At 41.4% G+C, this 24,159-nt stretch overlaps 1 protein-coding gene across 1 annotated transcript in view; it reads right to left on the bottom strand.

The window, feature by feature from the left end:
- Window positions 1–24,159, bottom strand: part of LOC124119128 (F-box/WD repeat-containing protein 7-like) — a 133,175-nt gene that overhangs the window by 20,532 nt on the left and 88,484 nt on the right. The gene's annotated exons all lie outside the window — the stretch shown is intronic.

Here is a 24,159-nt window from a genome sequence, read left to right as displayed (position 1 = left end):
GTGGTGAGCGGGCTGTGTGTGGCTGGTGAGCGGGCTGTGTGTGGGTGGTGAGTGGACTGTGTGTGGGTGGTGAGTGGGCTGTGTGATGGTGGTGAATGGACTGTGTGTGGGTGGTGAGTGGGCTGTGTGTGGGTGGTGAGTGGGCTGTGATGATGAGGATGAGACTGTGAAGACAGGGTTGTTAGAGGACAGTGAAGTTGTGATGAGAGGTGAAGTGAGGCTGGTTAGTTGATGGTTGAAGGGTATTAAGAGGACGAAGATGGTAAAGTTGTGATGAGTAAATGATGAGGCTACAGTGTAGTTGTGTAAGAGGATGGGTTAGTGGGTGGTGAGGTTGTAATGAAAGCTGTGAGGTGGCTCTGAGGAGTGTGGAGCTGTGGACACTTCAGAATCTGATGCGAAAAAACATTAGCCATATTGAGTACCAGCAGATTATAGTTATGAACAGAACTCCAGGCTAGGTTGTAAAGCTGTGGGAAACAGTTCTGACTGGTGAGATGTGATGGAAGCTTGGCCAATCAGAAGATAATAGGCTATCTGAGGCCAGTGTTATACACCGCCCAAACACAGGTGCATACTTAATATAGCAGGGTCTATGTCATTGATTCCACAAACATAGCCACACACACACCTGTGGACCACCTCACACCATGCCAAGAGGCTTGACAGATTTCAACAAGGCCAAATAGCAAGCAGTGTTATCTGTGTTAAACACTGGTATCAGGTAAAACACTACAGGTAGCTCCAGCCAGGTGATTAAACACTGACTTAAACAACACATGGTTCAAACTAGACCAGGAAAAATTGCTTCAGTATCTGCGTTTCAATCTAGTAGATATTTGTCAGGCTGAGTGTTTCACATTAAGATAAATTAGAGTACTGTGACTTTGGACATAATCAGCTTCCTCAGTCTTATAAAGTTACAGGAGGGTCAGATTGATAAAAGCAGAGCATTCAGAAACCATTGTGTGGATCACATCGCTCTCAAAGCCTCTCAGTGACTGTAGGAAGGTATGTGTGCATGGAGGGAAGAACAATGGGCAGGAGTGGGTGATTGTAGACGAGACATAGACAGGGACATTAGTGGAGAAGATGCAACTGTTTTGTTTGTTATTTAATGGCACTCGCAGCAATTTTCGGGGTATATGATGGCAGCCGGTAAATAATCAAATCTAGACCAGGAAAACTTGTGATTGTTGTTATGAGCAACGTTCCATGCCATTGGGGTACAATAACACATAATCAACCTAGACAAGCAGGCCTGACCACCTCGTTTGACAGGTGTTGACTTCTGAGATCTAAAATAGCCCAGAATACCCATGGGAGAGATGTAGATGTGGAGAAGGGAGAACCAGAAGACCAGAGAGGAAACAAGTGTAAGGGTTAGTGGAGAATAGGTGGGAGAGAGGTGGGGATGTAACAGATATGGATCAAGGAAAAGAGGTGGGGAAGAGTTGGGGAAGTGGTGGAGAAAAGACAGATATGGGTGAGGGAAAAAGGTGGGGAAGTGGTGGAGAAGGATTAGTGGGGAAGAGGTAGGAAAGTGGTTGGGAAGAAATAGATATGGATCAGGGAGAAGAGGTGGGGAAGTGGTGGGGAAGTGGTGGAGAAAAGACAGATATGGGTGAGGGAGAAGAGGTGGAGAAGTGGTGGGGAAGTGGTGAAGAAGAGACAGATATGGATCAGGGAGAAGAGGTGGGGAAGTGGTGGAGAAGAGACAGATATGGGTGAGGGAGAAGAGGTGGGGAAGTGGTGGGGAAGTGGTGAAGAAGAGACAGATATGGATCAAGGAGAAGAAGTGGGAAAAAGGCGGGGAAGAGGTGGGGAAGTGGCAGAGAAGAGACAGATATGGATCAGGGAGAAGAGTTGGGAAAAAGGCAGGGAAGAGGTGGGGAAGAGGTCGGGAAGGGATAGTGGGGAAGGGATAGTGGGAAGGGGATAGTGGGGAAGGGACAGTGGGGAAGAAACAGATATGGATCAGGGAGAAGAGGTGGGGAAGTGGTGGGGAAGTGGTGAAGAAGAGACATATATGGTTCAAGGAGAAGAGTTGGGGAAGTGGTGGAGAAGAGACAGATATGGATCAGGGAAAAGAGGTGGGAAAAAGGTGGGGAAGTGGCAGAGAAGAGACAGATATGGATCAGGGAAAAGCGGTGGGGAAGAGGTGGGGAAGTGATGGAGAAGAGATGGATATGGATCAGGGAGAAGAGTTCGGGAAGTGGTGGGGAAGAGTTGGGGAAGTGGTGGAGAAAAGACAGATATGGGTGAAGGAAAAGGGTGGGGAAGTGGTGGAGAAGGATTATTGGGGAAGAGGTAGGGAAGTGGTTGGGAAGAAACAGATATGGATCAGGGAGAAGAGATGGGGAAGTGGTGGAGAAGAGACAGATATGGATCAGAGAAAAGAGGTGGGGAAGAGGTGGGGAGGTGGTGGAGAAGAAACAGATATGGATCAGAGAAAAGAGGTGGGGAAGAGGTGGGGAGGTGGTAGAGAAGAAACAGATATGGATCAGGGAAAAGAGGTGGGGAAGAGGTGGGGAGGTGGTGGAGAAGAAACAGATATGGATCAGGGAAAAGAGGTGGGGAAGAGGTGGGGAGGTGGTGGAGAAGAAACAGATATGGATCAGGGAAAAGAGGTGGGGAAGAGGTGGGGAGGTGGTGGAGAAGAAACAGATATGGATCAGGGAAAAGAGGTGGGGAAGAGGTGGGGAGGTGGTGGAGAAGAAACAGATATGGATCAGGGAAAAGAGGTGGGGAAGAGGTGGGGAGGTGGAGGAGAAGAAACAGATATGGATCAGGGAAAAGAGGTGGGGAAGAGGTGGGGAGGTGGTGGAGAAGAAACAGATATGGATCAGGGAAAAGAGGTGGGCAAGAGGTGGGGAGGTGGTGGAGAAGAAACAGATATGGATCAGGGAAAAGAGGTGGGGAAGAGGTGGGGAGGTGGTGGAGAAGAAACAGATATGGATTAGGGAAAAGAGGTGGAGAAGAGATGTCAGTTAAGAAGATGATGACTTTGAAGGCAGAGCAGCAGGAAAGGGAAACAGGTAACAAACGATGAAAAGAGGAAAAGATGTGAAGATACAGGAAGTTAGTTGGGAAGTCAGAAGGATTGGATGAGACTCCATTTAGAAGGGATATGGGAAGGCTGGGTATAAAGAGGTTGTGAAAAAATGGAATGCATGTCGAATCAAGTTGAGGATAAGAGATGAAGATGGGGACTGGAAAAGATAATAGGGAGGAAAGATCAGAGAAGATGGGGACTTCACTAGAGTGAAGAAGATGTGAAGTGATTGAAGTAGAAAACAGTTCACCACACAAACTATTTTGTTTACTTCAAATCTTCAAATCTAAACTGATGGAAAACCTGTGTACTACAGGTAACTTCAACAGAGCAAGAGCTAACAAGATTGCTTACATCTTGACAACTGCACACTTGCAGGGAGTGAGTACCAGGGTTACAAAATGAATGGGAAATTAAATCTGACAAGTAAAGCATGAATGCAAAAAGCAGCGTAGTATCTGAAACAGTATCAATGGCCTTTGTTGTAGACAAATCTATGAAAATAGACATGATCTACACAATCTCCCATCATCAATCACTCCCGCATGCTTCAACTTGATGAAACTGCCGATTACTTTGTTCAGGTTTTTAACTGTCAACTATTTACATAAACTATTATCAGTATGTTTTCTATTTAAGTCGCAATTGAGGGAAGTGACACATCTCCAACATTTCACAGATTTCGACACAGATTTAACCACAGACAATCTTAACTTATGAATATAAATAGGGCTCCATTAAGATAGCACATGGCCCTAACACTAGGATATCCCCCTCTATAACATCCAGCCTAAATTTCAAAACCTATTCCAAGTTAAATAACATTCCATTCACAACTGGCTATCTCCGACCCAGCAAAATATACCCAGTTCATAAGCGATGACATTCTGAATTGATTTGTTGGTTTTTATATGGATATTCCAAACTGCACTTGAGACCGCACACCTGCGCCATCTTTCACCTGAGTTGAGTGGCGGTAATGTCTTATCGGCCATCTAACTAGACATAGGTAAGAAAGAAGGCTAACTTGAGCCGCAGTGGAGCTCGGCGGTGGTGCTATCCTCCTCACAGGTGGCACAATTATATTAAGCTCCTGGTAATTCCCAACACCTGTTGAGGATCGCGGCTGTATGGAAGGTAGAGCTGTAGATGCTCCCGGCTTATCCCTGGCTTCACCCCTGTCACACACACAGTGCAGTGGGCTCAGATACACATCCTTCCTTTAGTAACCAGATACCACTATCTCCAACACTCTGCATACTTCTATCTATCAGGATTGTCTTCACTGGTCCCAGGAGAGACCTCTCTAGCTGCTGATGTAGATCCTGGTTGCTCAGTGGTCACATCAACTTCATCTTGTCACTCAGTTAACACCATACTGTGACAAGGACCTCTCTAGCTGCTGATGTAGATCCTGGGTGCTTGGTGGTCACATCAACGTCATCTTGTCACTCAGTTAACACCATGATGTGACAAGGACCTCTCTAACTGCTGATGTAGATCCTGGGTACTCGGTGGTCACATCAACATCATCTTGTCACTCAGTTAACACCATACTGTGACAAGGACCTCTCTAGCTGCTGATGTAGATCCTGGGTGGTCGGTGGTCACATCAATGTCATCTTGTCATTCAGTTAACACCATACTATGACAAGGACCTCTCTAGCTGCTGATGTAGATCCTGGTTGCTCGGTGGTCACATCAATGTCATCTTGTCACTCAGTTAACACCATGATGTGACAAGGACCTCTCTAGCTGCAGATGTAGATCCTGGTTCCTCGGTGGTCACATCAACTTCATCTTGTCACTCAGTTAACACCATACTGTGACAAGGACCTCTCTAGCTGCTGATGTAGATCCTGGGTGCTTGGTGGTCACATCAACGTCATCTTGTCACTCAGTTAACACCATACTGTGACAAGGACCTCTCTAGCTGCTGATGTAGATCCTGGGTACTCGGTGGTCACATCAACGTCATCTTGTCACTCAGTTAACACCATACTGTGACAAGGACCTCTCTAGCTGCTGATGTAGATCCTGGGTGGTCGGTGGTCACATCAATGTCATCTTGTCATTCAGTTAACACCATACTGTGACAAGGACCTCTCTAGCTGCTGATGAAGATCCTGGGTACTCGGTGGTCACATCAATGTCATCTAGTCACTCAGTTAACACCATACTGTGACAAGGACCTCTCTAGCTGCTGATGAAGATCCTGGGTACTCGGCGGTCACATCAATGTCATCTTGTCACTCAGTTAACACCATACTGTGACAAGGACCTCTCTAGCTGCTGATGTAGATCCTGGGTACTCGGTGGTCACATCAACTTCATCTTGTCACTCAGTTAACACCATGATGTGACAAGGACCTCTCTAGCTGCAGATGTAGATCCTGGGTACTCGGTGGTCACATCAACTTCATCTTGTCACTCAGTTAACACCATAGTGTGACAAGGACCTCTCTAGCTGCTGATGTAGATCCTGGTCACATCAATGTCATCTTGTCACTCAGTTAACACCATACTGTGACAAGGACCTCTCTAGCTGCTGATGTAGATCCTGGGTAATCGGTGGTCACATCAATGTCATCTTGTCACTCAGTTAACACCATAGTGTGACAAGGACCTCTCTAGCTGCTGATGTAGATCCTGGGTACTCGGTGGTCACATCAATGTCATCTTGTCACTCAGTTAACACCATACTGTGACAAGGACCTCTCTAGCTGCTGATGTAGATCCTGGGTACTCGGTGGTCACATCAATGTCATCTTGTCACTCAGTTAACACCATACTGTGACAAGGACCTCTCTAGCTGCAGATGTAGATCCTGGGTACTCGGTGGTCACATCAACTTCATCTTGTCACTCAGTTAACACCATAGTGTGACAAGGACCTCTCTAGCTGCAGATGTAGATCCTGGGTACTCGGTGGTCACATCAATGTCATCTTGTAACTCAGTTAACACCATAGTGTGACAAGGACCTCTCTAGCTGCAGATGTAGATCCTGGGTACTCGGTGGTCACATCAACTTCATCTTGTCACTCAGTTAACACCATAGTGTGACAAGGACCTCTCTAGCTGCTGATGTAGATCCTGGTCACATCAATGTCATCTTGTCACTCAGTTAACACCATACTGTGACAAGGACGTCTCTAGCTGCTGATGAAGATCCTGGGTACTCGGTGGTCACATCAATGTCATCTTGTCACTCAGTTAACACCATACTGTGACAAGGACCTCTCTAGCTGCTGATGAAGATCCTGGGTACTCAGTGGTCACATCAATGTCATCTTGTCACTCAGTTAACACCATACTGTGACAAGGACCTCTCTAGCTGCTGATGTAGATCCTGGGTGGTCGGTGGTCACATCAACTTCATCTTGTCACTCAGTTAACACCATACTGTGACAAGGACCTCTCTAGCTGCTGATGTAGATCCTGGGTACTCGGTGGTCACATCAACTTCATCTTGTCACTCAGTTAACACCATACTGTGACAAGGACCTCTCTAGCTGCTGATGTAGATCCTGGGTGGTCGGTGGTCAAATCAATGTCATCTTGTCACTCAGTTAACACCATACTGTGACAAGGACCTCTCTAGCTGCTGATGTAGATCCTGGTCACATCAATGTCATCTTGTCACTCAGTTAACACCATACTGTGACAAGGACCCTCTAGCTGCTGATGTAGATCCTGGGTGCTCGGTGCTCACATCAATGTCATCTTTCATTCATCTAGTCACTCAGTTAACATCATACTGTCATCTAGTCACTCAGTTAACACCATACTGTCATCTAGGCACTCAGTTAACACCATACTGCCATGTAGTCATACAGTTAACACCATACTGTCATCTCGTCACTCAGTTAACACCATACTGTCATCTAGACACTCAGTTAACACCATACTGTCATCTTGTCATACAGTTTACACCATACTGTCATCTAGTCACTCTGTTAACACCATACTGTCATCTTGTCATACAGTTAACACCATACTGTCATCTCATCACTCAATTAACACCATACTGTCATCTTGTCATAGAGTTTACACCATACTGTCATCTTGTCACCGTCAACACCATACTGTAATCTAGTCATACAGTTTACACCATACTGTCATCTTGTCATACAGTTTACACCATACTGTCATCTAGTCACTCGGTTAACACCATACTGTCATCTTGTCATAGAGTTTACACCATACTGTCATCTTGTCACCGTCAACACCATACTGTCATCTAGTCATACAGGTTACATCACTGTCATCTAGTCTTACAGTTTACATCACTGTCATCTTGTCATAGAGTTTACACCATACTGTCATCTTGTCACCGTCAACACAATACTGTCATCAATTCATACAGTTTACATCACTGTCATCTTGTCATACAGTTTACATCACTGTCATCTTGTCATACAGTTTACATCACTGTCATCTAGTCTTACAGTTTACATCACTGTCATCTTGTCATACAGTTTACATCACTGTCATCTAGTCTTACAGTTTACATCACTGTCATCTTGTCATACAGTTTACATCACTGTCATCTAGTCTTACAGTTTACATCACTGTCATCTTGTCATACAGTTTACATCACTGTCATCTTGTCATACAGTTTACATCACTGTCATCTAGTCTTACAGTTTACACAATACTGTCATCTAGTCATACAGTTTACATCACTGTCAACTAGTCTTACAGTTTACATCACTGTCATCTTGTCATACAGTTTACATCACTGTCATCTAGTCATACAGTTTACATCACTGTCATCTTGTCATACAGTTTACATCACTGTCATCTAGTCTTACAGTTTACACAATACTGTCATCTAGTCATACAGTTTACATCACTGTCATCTTGTCATACAGTTTACATCACTGTCATCTAGTCTTACAGTTTACACAATACTGTCATCAATTCATACAGTTTACACAATACTGTCATCTAGTCATACAGTTTACATCACTGTCATCTAGTCATACAGTTTACATCACTGTCGTCTGGTCATGCAGTTTACACAATACTGTCATCAAGTCACACAGTTTACACCATACTGTCATCTAGTCATACAGTTTCCATCACTGTCATCTAGTCATACAGTTTATACCACTGTCATCTAGTCATGCAGTTTACATCACTGTCATCAAGTCATACAGTTTACATCACTGTCATCTAGTCATACAGTTTACACAATACTGTCATCAAGTCATACAGTTTACACCACTGTCATCTAGTCATACAGTTTACACCATACTGTCATCTAGTCATACAGTTGATACCACTGTCATCTAGTCATACAGTTGACACCACTGTCATCTAGTCATACAGTTTACACCACTGTCATCTAGTCATACAGTTTACACCACTGTCATCTAGTCATACAGTTTACACCATTGTCATCTAGTCATACAGTTTACATCTATGGCAAATGTACAGATGCACATTTTACACTAATAATGATGTAAACTTTATTTTGTGCAAAAGACATAAATAAACTCAAACATTTATTAATAACAAATTGTAAATTGTAGCATGACATGGATGACACGGCATACAGAAATACACAAGTTTAAGGTGACATCCTGCACAATGTCATCTGGCCTATAGCAGTAAAACCCATGGCACAGTGTGTATCAGGCCTAGCCATTAGAGTCCACTGTCACAGTTTGTTTGTTTGCTTGTTGTTGAACGCCGCACTCATAATTTAACATAGACTTACGACTTTTACTAAGTAGCGTTACTATGACTTTGTGAAACAGCACCCTGGAAGCTACTTTGACATACTTGCATCCTGCAAATCCAAATAGACTGTTGAACATAGAAGGCCTTTAAAAAAAATGAAATAAGAAGATGTGTCTTTCTTCAGACTGACTGGTCCTGATATTTAGTATCCCCACCAATCTGTTCTGTAACAACCTTGACAGCATCCGCTCGTCATATCATCCCCGTGGACGTCTCAGCGAGGCTCTGACTACCTCTGATTTATGTTGTATCATATTGCTAATTGTTAAGGTGTGAACACTGCCTGAGTGAAGGCAGGGATTTACCCAGTACATCTTTCCGTAATAGGACTCAGTCGGTAGTCCGAGTCATTGCAATGATCAAAGTAAGGTGGAGGGAAGCAGGTAGGACGCCTTTCCGAGATTGAAGAAGATAAGACCAATACAGTGACAGTTTGTCTTGGCTACTGATATCCTAGACCTCACTGATGCTGCTCATGGTCCTTCTTTGATGCCAGGAACAGGGAAATAATCACGCATTCATCATGGTGTGAATCTCGGGATGATTGTTATCTACCAGCATGGCTTACCTGTCATCTTGAAATATGAGAAAATTTGTAAAAGCTGTGATGTTGAATGCTATCCAGAGGGGATCAAAGCCAAGCAGGCAGGTTCTATAATAAGACAGACAACGAACTTGCATACATACCAGCTGGATGGGGTAAGGATGGGGCCCTATCTGACTGAGATCACAAAATGAATTAAGGACGATAAACACCATGACACTTGACCTGTCACAAGATTTAATAAGGTTTGTCAGAGAAAGTTACATTGTACCCAACACACTGAGCCCGAGTCAAGCCACACCCCAAACATCGCTACATCCACGTGCAGTCAGCTGGAAAAATGAGCTTTATAATGCACAATGACATGGAAAGTCCAACACCGTAAAGAAATAATGTTAATACATATTTTAGTACATTTTTATGATGGCAACATCCTTAAAGCTTGTCAAGCTTTCAGGAAAGTTACAATTTAAAATATATCTAATCTTGCTTCACCTGTCAATGGTTGGCTTGCTATGGGGTATATGAGTTTGAGTCACTAGAAAAACAGTCTCACTCCCTGTTGCTTGTGAATTACCCCTGTCCCACACAATCTTGGTCACTTTCATATTTCTAATCAATTATCCCAGACCAGGCTAAAAACTCTACTAGAATACAACACCATGAATTGCCGTGGACAACAAAGCATTGCTCTACGTGATACAAATTCATATCTTGTTGTTTGTGCGGTAATTTGCCAGGTGTGCATGAATGTTATTTGATGCATGTGTGCTGCGATACAAACATGGTGCTTTATACAGCACAATAGAAACACATAGATCAAATTACAGACAGGCATATTTCACAAACAGAGGGAGATTTCATCAACATAGCTCGGACAAACATACTCCAAATCTATCAAAACTGGTTGATAGGAGACCATATGGGCCAGGAAATACCACCATAACTTAACAGAGCTACAGAAGGATATGAAAGGCCGTAAATCATTAATAACTTGAACTTCATGTTATCTGGTTTGTGTAGGGCTTAGACAGGTAATCCACAAGATATAATGTAAGATTCATGACTCAAGTCAAATCGGACTTCCACCGAATGCCACTGATGTTAGTTGGCCGTGTCCCATGGTGAACCATGCCTCATTGGTGTCAGTTTATCAGATTTGAAGTTAGACATTTGAGACCTGTTCCATCCCTGGTTCTGCATAAAACATCAAAGTCTATTGAAGGCCGCAGTGATGAGCCGGGAAGGAAAAGGAAGGCATGGTAGGCCAAGTGGTTGATGGTGTCACCGTTGGCTGTGAAGTAGTGATACATCTGTTAAATGTACCATCCTTGAGATATGTCCTTCCTTTAGACATGCCGTCCTTTAGACATGCCATCCTTTAGACATGCCAACCTTCAGACATGTGCATCCTTTAGACATACCATCCTTGAGACATGCCATCCTTTAGACATGCAATACTTTAGACCTGCCATCATAAGGACGTGCCCATTCTTTAGTAATGCCATCCTTTAGGCATACCATCCTTTAGACATGTCCATCCTTTAGACATGCAATCCTTTAGGCATACCATCCTTGAGACATGCCATCCTTGAGACATGCCTGCATGTTTGTGTGTGGCTGCTAGCATCAGTCTGGACTTACAGTGCTTTTCATGACCCTTTCTTGTCAAGAGCCAGGGTAACAACAAGTACCCTCTTTTAACGCCTTTTGGTATGGCACGGCCAGGCGCTCTATCCACTAGATCACAGAGGCGGACTAGTCTGCTCTTCAGACAAGCTAGGATTCTTGGGTACTCATCCTCCCTGGCAGCCCCTCAAGGCTGGTACACTGTAGACACAACAATCCTTTGAGATGGAAAAACATTGTCCATCTACAAAACTCATTTTATGTTTATAATCATGAATTAATTACATTTGGACAAGCTACTCTACTTATCAACTAATTTACTTCATGTTGAGTTATATATTGTAATCACTGGTTTTCATCTACAGGCTGAAATCAAGTTCTGAACATTGATGGGCTACTGGCCAACAATCTATGTCTAAATAACATAATGCAAAATTTATCAAATGATAGGCAAAAACTTGGCCATTACCAAAACTGATGGGCAACTCAAAGTTAGCTCACCTGACTGAAAGTCAAGTGAGCCTAATATGTCATAGTCAGTTTGTCCACCGTCCCTTCTTTGTTGTCTGTGATAAACACTGTATTCTTAGAAGCTACTGCACGGATGAAGCTGACATATTACATGCTGGTTCCAACCAATGATGACACCCATATAACAGCCATATTGAATAACCTGTTTGTCGACAGTAATTTTTTTCAAAGTAAAATTAAATTTGACATATATCTTTAGTAGTGGGAGTCATCACATACTATATTCGACATAATAAGCACCCCGCTCTAAAAAGCGCCCACGGCGATATTTGCTAATATATTAGCTAGTGAACATTCTCAGTTAGCACCCCTTCCGATTGATCAATGTACACAAGACTTATTTATTTGTGTATAATACGCACTCGCACCCTTAATTATGGGCAATTATAAAAAGAAAGAAAAATATATCTGTCGTATATAAACATTTCAGGCTGTCAGCATAAACTATAAAATTTATGTTCTTTCAACTGTTTTTTTTTCACCAAAATAATATTCTAAAAAGAGCCCCCTATTTCTAATTTTGAGAGCACCCTGGGCACTTATTATGTCGAATACGGTATTTGCAATATCTTACAAACTAACCTTGATGGATCATTTGAATTTTTAGTTTAGTTTAATTTCACAAAAGTTCAAATATTTTAGTCTCAAGGCCAAAGTTGGAACCTTTGTAAGTTCAAGTATCCTGAAAGGCATGTTAGCCCACATAACAAAGACATTGCTTTTCTCTCTCATTTTTTCAGAATCTGTCAGATCAAATTTGCTAAAACTCAGAATAAATGTGTCTCCATAATGTTATAAAATCATAAAAATAAATAAGTTAATTTAAAAAAGAAAGACAAACTTATCTGAATTTTTTATTTATTCGGATTAAGATTTGTTGAAATGTTGTTAGCAGTATGAAATTCATCGATTAGTCGTCATTCTTTATACAGAGAAACTATTTTAATATCAATGCTGATTGCAACTTTTGATAAGTGGCTATCACTGTTAACATTTTAAACTGTAACTACATATCCAGGCCAGCTACAGCACTGTGGCACTATTCTTTAATATTGCAACTACATGGAAACTGATGCCATTTTGTAATTCCTCTCAAAGAAAGCCTTCTAAATATATAACATTTATTCTAATCTCACACAGTCTTTTGGCAAACTGTCCGTGGCCAATCCATGAATTATTATAAAATATGTCTATTTTCCCCCAAATATTCTAATGGCACATTTAAGACATCAAAAAGCCTTATCCCACTCGTCAACATCTGCAATGACTCTGCAACGTTATTACTTAATGAGACATTCAGGGTCATTCAGCCACCGTCAGGCAGCTGATACTGCTTGAGAGTAATCCTATTTCCTAGGTCCTGTTAGACTGTAGTGTCTACTGAGATCTAATTGTGAGGGTCCGAGCAGGCAGTTCTCCAGGTGTGTGTCATACCTGTCCAGGTGTGCTGGCCACCTGAGAATGGCATTCACACTGCTGTACACAGGTGACAGGCTTGTAACAGCCCCGTCAGGCGACACCAACTCCCAGGTACATATACCACACCATTATACGCTACAGGTACATAAGGAGCAAGCTCCGCGCAACACTGGGACGGGAGTAAGACATATCTCCCTCCTTCAGCTTCAGTTACTTTACAAGTCCATAACTGTGAAACCCAAGTCGGCTAACTACTGTTTCACTGTGAGGAGCTGTAATCAATTTTGTATTGAATTTTGACAGATGTGGAATTTGCTAAGAGCATGATAAATAGGTGTGGTTGACAGTGGAATGTCAGGTGAGGAGGGGGAGGGGAAGGGCGGTGGGGGGTGCTGACTTGGGGGTAGGGCAAGAGCGGACCTCCTCAAGGACATCATCTCCCGGAGTCAGTCACAATCCACGACCATCTAACAATGACATAATGCTGGAAAATACAAAGAAAGTTTAGCCATAAATCATTGGGTATGTAAGCTGATCTCTGATCAGTTTCTTAGTATGTGTAAGGGGAGTTGGTGGACGATCTCCTCCTGAGGACTATAGCCGACAGCTATTGTTTCACATAACATTACAAACTATCTCATTCAGTGGCTGCAATTCAAACTGTTGCTCCTAAGAGCAAGGTTAAGGCAGGTCTGTAGGCAGGAGAGCCCTTCACACAATCAACGAGGGCGACCTATCACCCTGGATTTGACACTTACGACTCGCTCAGGGATCTCATGAGAGGCGAGAGAAACACAACCCTTGCAGTACCCACGAGCCTTTCTCGATGATCTTATCGCCAAATACCTGGCACGATGGTGAAATCGGAGATAACAGTCGTTGCCTGATGACACCTGCAGACCATGACAGGCTACAAACCTGTAAACACCATATGAAACAAAAGCTGCATGGTCTGGACAAAGACTCTGATAGCCTTACTGGGGAGGAACATACAGTGGGGTGTCTGGCTTCGGAGGGGGTGGGCCGACTATCAGATAATACCAGGAGTAGTTCAGGTAGAAACCTAGCAGCAAGTGCTGGGGTATAAGTGATGACATGTGTTTAAGGATTCCCAGCTAAGTGTCAGGTGTTCTACCACTTGGAGCAGTCTTAAGGGGTATATATTTCATTTTTCAGACAATCCATCAGAATTGGATTTTTCCCTTGCCATCTTTCTAAATCATCAAAATATCAAATTTTCAAAGAAAGAATTCAATCTGGAAATTGTCAGCCCACTTTAACCTGCCATGTAGCCGAGCCCCGTGATGACCAACAACGTCTACAAACCCTTCCTTTCAAGTGATATCTCTTTTCCACAATCATCAGCCCTTGCAGTAATTACAGGAAATGTGGGCTGCATGTTCTAATGAGAGTCACTGCATTCATAATGAGATAACAAGTAATTACATTTAGGAAACATACTCTTAGTTGCATTCGCAAAAGATATATGCTATATTATAACTGTGTTAGGAATATTGTTTTATATTGAATGCTGAATTCACAATAAGGGTTAAACTGCAAACTGCATTCCCACCTTAAAGACACCAAAATACTGCATGCTACATTCACAATAACATTCATACCTCATGATGCATACCATGAACACCAAAATACTGCATGATACATTCACAACATTCGTACCTCATGATACATACCATGAACATCAAAATACTGCATGCTACATTCACAATAACATTCATACCTCATGATGCATACCATGAACACCAAAATACTGCATGATACATTCACAATAACATTCATACCTCATGATACATACCATGAACACCAAAATACTGCATGCTACATTCACAATAACATTCATACCTCATGATACATACCATGAACATCAAAATACTGCCTGCTACATTCACAATAACATTCATACCTCATGATGCATACCATGAACATCAAAATACTGCATGCTACATTCACAACATTCATACCTCATGATGCATACCATGAACACCAAAATACTGCATGCTACATTCACAACATTCGTACCTCATGATGCATACCATGAACACCAAAATACTGCATGCTACATTCACAACATTCATACCTCATGATGCATACCATTAACACCAAAATACTGCCTGCTACATTCACAATAACATTCATACCTCATGATGCATACCATGAACACTAAAATTGTAACAGAGTGATGGATTCTAAGTGTTCTGCATCCATTTGGTAAATGAGTGAATGTTATGGCACAGTCAGCAATATTTCAGGCAGGCCAGTGGTTGACCTACAATTAGCAATGGGCAACCTCGAGCATGATGACACACAATCCACCACATTGAACCAACCAGTCCTCATTGTGATGGTTCTTGCAAGCCATCATAGGAATTAGTTTGATTTTACACCACAATTAACAATGCTATGGAGGGGACATCTGAAGTGAACTTGAAACATAGGGGGGAATTAAATAGTGTTCCACCTGATGAGTGAATGCTTTAAACAAAAGGACAGAATCACTGCACCTCCATTGTCTTTCATGCATTATAGGAGGCACTTAAAGTGTGCTTCATGCGTTATAGGAAATGTCAAAGTGTGCTACATGCATTATAGGAAACACTCAAAGTGTGCTTCATGCATTATAGGAAAAACTCAAAGTGTGCTTCATGCATTATAGGAAACAACGAAAGTGTACTTCATGCATTATAGGAAACAATGAAAGTGTGCTTCATGCATTAGGAACCACTCAAAGTGTGCTTCATGCATTATAGGAAATGTCAAAGTGTGCTTCATGAATTATAGGAACCACTCAAAGTGTGCTTCATGCATTAGGAACCACTCAAAGTATGCTTCATGCATTATTTAGGGAAACAATGAAAGTATGCTTCATGCATTATAGGATCCACTCAAAGTGTGTTTCATGCATTATAGGAAACAATGAAAGTGTGCTTCATGCATTATAGGATCCACTCAAAGTGTGTTTCATGCATTATAGGAAACAATGAAAGTGTGCTTCATGCATTAGGAACCACTCAAAGTGTGCTCCATGCATTATAGGAAATGTCAAAGTGTGCTTCATGCATTATAGGAAACAATTAAAGTGTGCTTCATGCATTATAGGAACCACTCAAAGTGTGCTTCATGCATTATAGGAACCACTCAAAGTGTGCTTCATGCATTATAGGATCCACTCAAAGTATGCTTCATGCATTATAGGAACCACTCAAAGTGTGCTTCATAGAAAACACTTATGGTGTATAATGTTGACAATAAGTGTGCTTTATGCATTACAGGGAACACAAAATGTGCCTCACATGGGATAAGAAACACTTCAGAAAACATTTGTGGACAATAATAATCACCCCAATTATCCTTTTGCAATTTATGATAATTAACAAAGCCAATTAAATGTTAAGGGAATTAGACTTACTCCAAGTCAGCAAAAGCATATAACATATGTAGTCCACTATGTGCGAAAGAATGTAATAAGCTAGCACTTAACAAGCAATAGATTTACAATGAAGCACTGCCACTTTGGAAAGTTTGAAATGAACCAACAGAATCACCGATCACAATACATGGAGGTAATGTTGTTTTACTTTTGACATGGAAAGTAGTGCATTAAAGAAAGCAAACAACCACAAATCAGTGAAGAAAGTCATTTGACAGGCATCAGTCCAACATTGATTCTCATTTTCAGAAAATGTCACCTGTTTCTTCTTTCATGATAATTTATTAATAAAAGCAACAAAACACTTTCCTAACAAATCTCAGCCAAAAGCAACTGTTTATGAATCACTATCAAATAGTGATGATACATACATCAGTTGTTCATGAAATGGTGATCGCATCCTGCACCTATGATGGAACCCATCACAAACACACACAAAGGCAAGTCAATTACATGTACAAACTAATGTGCCAGGTTATGTTTAGACTAACCTACAGTCTATGAACTCTTTTATTACACAATCCATTTATCTGTTCAAAAAAAATCCAAAGCTGAGTTTGATAAAAATAAATGCAGACATTCCACAGTCATGGTGCCGAACTAGCTGATTTTTTACACGGGGAAATGACAAATGCAAATTGTAGTAAAATGTGGTGCAAATGTATTTTGGGTGTATGATGGGGGTAAGTGTGGTATCTTCAAGGGAGGTAAATGAGGTAAAACAATCCTGCCCACGACATTGGCCACCGCAAGGCGTGAATCACCGTTGCCCTACAGACACGTGCCAGCATGGAAGTCCAGTCAAAAAGCGACTACCACCAGCCGTCAGTGTGGCCGATGTTCAAGGAGACGAATCGGTGTTGGAGATAGACCAACTGACGGCTGATTCTTCACAGATTAACACTCGGAGGTGTAGGACATTCAATAGCCTTGCTGCAACATGTAATCGTTATGGCCTGTTAATCTTCACAAAGAACCAGTGATAATATGTTATGTCCAAAACTGGATTTATTTCACGGAAAACTGACAGTCAAAACACACTGATTTTGGCCTTAGTCATGAGTGTTAGTCATACACGCACAGAAATCTCAAAAGGTTTTTTGAAAAAAAGTAATATTTTCCAAATCAGTGGATAATAGATATTTCTGTGACTATACAATTTCACATTCCTCACAAATCCAGTCAGAGGTAAAGAAATTCTTGTAAATCATAATTTTTGTGGTCATGGCTTAGTGACCGTAATCACTATCTCTGACATTTCATGAGAGTCATCAAACTTTAAATATCCTTTGAATTTAGTTTCAGTTAAGATCATCTTTGATTTTTATGATCCAAAAGCCACATGTTGTACAGCAATAAACATGAAAGTAGAAGCAAGGATTAAACAAAGTATTTCTACAAAAGTGAACTGCTAATGTTATGCATGCATCACGGCTTGTACTTTTTAAAGACGACAATTTCTAAAACTTTTCCTTTCAACAGCATGTGTAACAACTGTACTAAAACCTATAAGAAAATGCTTGTTAACCTCAAAACATAAATCTGAGCCAACTTGTGTCGTCTTTGAGGGCACTCAATTCATTTCTTTCCTTCTAAATAAAATATCCAATGACGGATTGGAGCACTCATCTGGAAGTTTTGACAGTATATTAATAGTTTTTTACATAAATATACAGAAATAATCAACAATGATATAAGTTCTTTCAAAGACATTGACACATTCCTGTTCTCTATATGTTTACCTCAACGCTTATCTTAGTATACAAACATTTTACGGCAATTTATGTACACGGCCAGGTTTACAGCAATCTGACAAAAAAATCGGTTTATCTTAAAACATTTAACTTGAGGGTCACGGTATCTGCCGAGATTTCAGTGCTCAAAGTAATTATTAGTTAGCGAAATAAATATTTCTGTGAGGCTGTTGTAAATATATAAACATGGTACACGTGTGGGCTGTCACCAAGACGGAGCGTGTGTAGAGGCGCATGCCGACACTGCTGGCTCCTTAGTTTGCTCTACACATTGCTACACACCTGTTGGGGCGGGAGGCCTGAGCTAATGACGACCCTACAGAGTTTGTGGTTTTGGTGGCAAGCACACTTGTGTAGAGTTGCATAACTCACATGGCTCCCAACTTGATGCCATGGAGTACGAGGTGGTATGGGTTTGTAGTTGGTGGCCTGCTGTGAGGGCTGGCGTGGATGTCATTCCAATGCATGGTGGTTGCAAATAACAGATATACCTGTATATCACTATGGCGGTGATATACGTGGCATTTCAATGATTTTGTCCTATCATGAGTGAGGACGTTACAGAGCAGTAATCGGCTTCACACATTGTCCCTGTGTGTTGAATTGAACCAGAATCTTTAGCACAGAGGTGAAGTTATATTAACAGGGTTTACCGTTGAGTTCAATGTTGCGTGTGGTGTGGTTTGGTGTGGTGTGGTGTGGTGTGGTTTGGTGTGGTGTGGTGTGGTGTGGTGTGGTGTGGTGTGGTGTGGTGTGGTGTGGTGTGGTGTGGTGTGGTGTGGTGGGTGTGGTGGGGTGTGGTGTGTAGTAGGTGTGGTGTGGTGTGGTGTGGTGTGGTGTGGTGTGGTGTGTGTGTGTGTGTGTGTGTGTGTGTACAAGTCTGGACTAGTGCCGCTCTTATAGTGCTAGCCCACTGAGATACCATGCCGCAGTTTAACATGGCTACCACACTCAGACACAGTATACTAACTCTGAGTTGACCAGTCCTCTATTATCTCCTAAATAGCGAGCACCAGGCAGGGTAACAGAAAACTTTTTAATCGAAAACTTGTCCCTGTGTGTTGAATTGAACCAGAATCTTTAGCACAGAGGTGAAGTTATATTAACAGGGTTTACCGTTGAGTTCAATGTTGCGTGTGGTGTGGTGTGGTGTGGTGTGGTGTGGTGTGGTGTGGTGTGGTGTGGTGTGGTGTGGCGGGTGTGGTGGGGTGTGGTGTGTAGTAGGTGTGGTGTGGTGTGGTGTGGTGTGGTGTGGTGTGGTGTGTGCGTGTGCGTGTGCGTGTGCGTGTGCGTGTGTGTACAAGTCTGGACTAATGCCGCTCTTATAGTGACAGCCCACTGACGTGCCATGCCACAGTTTAACATGGCTACCACACTCAGACACAGTATACTAACTCTGAGTTGACTAGTCCTCTATTATCTCCTAAATAGCGAGCACCAGGCAGGGTAACAGAAAACTTTTTAATTGAAAACTTGGTCAAAATATATTTCATAGCATAGTCTGGAATGGAAGTCATCAGTTTGAAACTAGTGTCGTCTGGTTGGCTAATGTCGACTTCTTGTCAGTCATTTTCTAAAGTTAGTAAAGGGTTGTTCTGACATGACCTATAATGGGATATCCTGAGATCTTGTAGTGAGCACTAAGATCTGATTTTAATGAGATCGAAGCAATAGCGTCCAACAGGTAAATGAATGACATGTTTGTTTTATTTTGTTTTGTTTTGTTTGTTTGATGTTTAACGTCACACTCAGCAATATTCCTGCTATATGATGGCGGTTTGTAAAAAATTGAGTCTGGAAAAGACAATCCAGTGATTGACATCATGAGCATCGATTCACACCATTGGAATATGATGACATGCATTAACCAAGTAAGCGAGCTTGACCACCCGATCCCATTAGTCGCCTCTTAAGACAAGCATGTATTGCTGAAGACCTATTCTAACCTGGATCTTTACGGGTCAATGACATGGCTGACGGTGACACATCAAACCTTAGTTACTACTTCAGCTTCTTTAAACAGTTGAACCCTTCTACCCTTCTACAATCATAAAAAAATATTTTTTTTAAATCTTCCTACATAAAATATTTACATCCTGCACATGGTGCATAACAGACAGTTTTTGCATATTCTATGTCTCACCACAAGTTTATTTTTCAAATTTCTAACATTCTGCATATTGTTTACTCTCACGTGTATAATGTTTACTACACGACAGTGATGTTGTTCCCTCCGTCTACTCCTCCCCTCATCAAGGGTGTTAACTCTGCCCCTACATGTTGGCCTCCCTCCTTGGGCTGTCATCGCCTCTCCTGGCTGTTGTCTCTCCCACACCAAACAAACACCTAACTGGAATGCTGCACGTGCAATAAGCTGACATTTTGTAATTAAAATCAACTTTTTTCTCTGAATTTGAAACCACCCTATCGTCTACATCTCCCATTTGCTGATGTGCTGCTATCCATGGTATTTCCTGGTGCACGATTAGCCATGTGATAGCTTAAAAGAATATTTTTTTTAACTCAAATTTTAACATTTAATGTAAGGAGATAGGGTTTTAAGACACTCAGTCACATCATTCTGGTTGTACATTCACAACACTTTATATTTATATCTTAGAATTTGGGTTTGGATAAACGTCATGATAAACAAAAATATTATTTACATATGTATATATTTACTCATAAATTAAACGAAGCAATACTGCAGCCACATGGCGGAAGTCCGACCACCCGATCCACGAAGTCAGCTCTTATGGCTGGCTATCATTGGTTGCTTGGAATCAGTTCTAACTGGAAACTACATGGGGTTCTATTTGTTAAGTAAAGTGAAAAACATGGACAATTACAGTCTTCATGGCTTAACTGCAATGTATTGAAGGCTACTGCAATGTATTAATGGCTACTCCAATGTATTCATGGCTACTCTAATGTATTCATGGCTACTCTAATGTATTCATGGCTACTCTAATGTATTCATGGCTACTCTAATGTATTCATGGCTACTCTAATGTATTCAAGGCTACTCTAATGTATTCATGGCTACTCCAATGTATTCAAGGCTACTCTAATGTATTCAAGGCTACTGCAATGTATTCATGGCTACTGCAATGTATTTATGGCTACTGCAATATATTCAAGGCTTACATACTCCAATGTATTCAAGGCTACTGTAATGAATTCATGGCTACTGCAATGTATTCAAGGCTACTCCAATGTATTCATGGCTAATGGGATGAGTATCAGACCACAGTGATGTACTCCAACTTGCATGGGCTGTATTGGATATATTTGTTTCAGGGTCTGTATGAAAGACTACATCACAGCATCACAGCATGTATTTGTATGTCCAGAGACACACAATGCATTTTGTTTCATCTCTAGTGAACAATTTGCTTTTGGGTAACATATTTTCCAAATAAATAAATGCGACAAAACCCATTCCATAATCATAAGAAATCTCTGCTAAAAGCAGAGCACATTGACCAAATCCAACTATTTCACGAGCATGTGTTTATACCAGGTGATTGCGAAAAGGTGTGCAAACCAGCGGCACCCATCACAAACACATGCAAAGGCAAGTCAACTGGTCACCTGAAAAAACATGGGAACATGTGGTACAAGTCAAAATAGGGAATTGCACCAGACATCATTTTGATATCTGGTGCATCAAAAACTGGAAACATCCTCCAAATGTCTACATAAAACTTTTCGATAACTCTACCAAGGCCTTGTATGTTGTAACCTGGATCAAACAACATTTTATCTTACGAATCCCACATGCTCCAAGAATCTAAAATTGTCAGTCCCATATGCAATCTATGAATTATTCTTTTCTGATGAATCTATAAATTCCAAACACCCGGTACCTCTTTTGACACTATTCTGGCTCTGCTCCATATATAGTGGCAGTGGAAATCTACCAACATCTTCAATCAAGCCAACACTTGGTTGGTCGGCTGGCCGGCATAATTTCCTTTACCTTCCAACAAAGACTGGTCGCACCAGCAGGGTCTTTGAATGGACCAGAGGTAGTTGATTATGACTTTCATTGTCTGTCATGCACACGTGGAACATGTTAATTCGGAGGCAGGCTTATAAACAATTTTGTAAACTTGTATCATATTGTATTTATCAAAATAACATGTGAAGTGTTGCTGGAATAAGTCAGGGCTTGAGGTTTCACCAACTTTTGCATTTGGCAACCACATTGCTGGGCCTAGGGAAGGCACCTGAGTCAATCACAGGTCCTAACACAGAACACACTCGGAAACTCACCATAAAAAGTTAAACATTCGGATAAATAAATTTCCAACCAATCAGTACCAGGTGACAACATCTTGACTCCAGCCTGCCCACAACACCGACATTTCTCGCTCACAATTTAACCGAAACGTTAATAAACATTGCCGATAAGCTTCCATCTTGATTTCTTTCAGCAGTATTTTACAATCGAATATTCAACAAACATCAAGCATTGCTGTGGTGTGATGCTGTTTTACTGTTGTATTAAACAAATTCACCAGATGTGCAAGGACAATATTATCATATAAAGGGGGGTCCATCAACAATGATAATATTTTCAAGACATGTTGCCATTAAAAATAACAGGTGGGGGGCAGATCACAGCTCATTACCATCAGGGACCGGTTCAACACAATAAAGGAACATTTTTAACTCGAAACTTTCACTTTATATACATATCAAAGACAGAGATTTGGCCTTTAATCATTGGGTTGAAACAAATCGTTCAACATGTCCTTATGATACCACAAGCACACAACAAGAAAAAACATACAAAATTTGGATCACATCTTTGAAATGTTCCCTTCCGTGACAACAACTTTTTCCCCTAAAAATAAAAGTGTCCAAATATGACATATATTGACAACACATGGATAGCAGTCGGTGTAATTTATTTACACAGAATCAGAGTAATGACTGCCACTCTATTGGCCTGATCATCTGTTTTTTCTGATGGAGAAAAAGGCTAATGTTATCGGTCATAAAAAAGACATTTCTGTAAAACCCAGTTCATAACCACGGTAACTAGGTTAAATTTCTTTTCCTCTTATTAATTTCAATTTGATTCCACATCCTCAATGACAGACATATGAAGCAGACATGCAATATCCTTTCCCAATTTCTTTCTAGTAATTATCACTCAAGTGTAACCATGTGGTTTCAACAATTTCACAAAAACACAGACCAACACATCTGATTGGCCTCTGAAGAAACAGCCATTTTGATTGGCTGCTTCCCAATGCTGATCTGTGTTGCGACGTCTGATTGGCTGACTCCAATGTCCATATGGCTGATGTCAGATTGTGCAGGTGGAAGCAAGGTGGGGATCCTGCTGCTATGCAATCACATCATGCTAGCTTGTTTACCCAAGCCAGACATACCACTTCTACCTTCAGGTAACTTTCAGAAAAATGTTGAAGTTGTAGCATTTTTTCCCCATCTTGTCCACACCTGTGCTCGGGATTTGCTGATTACAAAGGGAGATAAGCCAGACCGAGATATACGTTCTGCGCCTCATAAGTCCACAGAGCAATGTGTCTATCAGTGGCATGAGATATTTGGAATAGCGGCAGGGAAAACACATCAAGTTACGACAAACACTCGTGACTAAAAGAAAAATGGGGTACATGTATAACTGTGATATTAGCTGCCGACACACAGCACTCGTCTCCGACTCTGAGTGAATGCTTTCATCTAGTGTTGTTGTCTGTATTTAGAATCATAGCTGGTCACAGCTTACCATATCAGCAGGATATCAAAGATGATGTTATGGGAAAGTCCAAAAGATGTTCAGATAACCATGCTATCCTTCATATTATACCAAAAGGCTTAAGCATCCAAGCTCTTCCCTATATATATCTCACATTTCTCTACATCACACAATGCAAGTAACTAAGCCATCAGGGGTCTTGGGAAATATACACATGATATATCAGAGCGAGATACTTCAGGTGAGCATCGATGCTGCAATTCATACTTGTTGATCTTTCAAATGTGAGAACAAAA

The sequence above is a fragment of the Haliotis rufescens genome, unplaced genomic scaffold (genome assembly GCF_023055435.1).
Source record: "Haliotis rufescens isolate VD_foot unplaced genomic scaffold, xgHalRufe1.0.p SCAF_3, whole genome shotgun sequence".
NCBI lineage: Eukaryota > Metazoa > Mollusca > Gastropoda > Lepetellida > Haliotidae > Haliotis > Haliotis rufescens.
The sequence above is the reverse complement of the archived record's forward strand: the minus strand, read 5'-3'. Positions and strand labels throughout refer to the sequence as shown.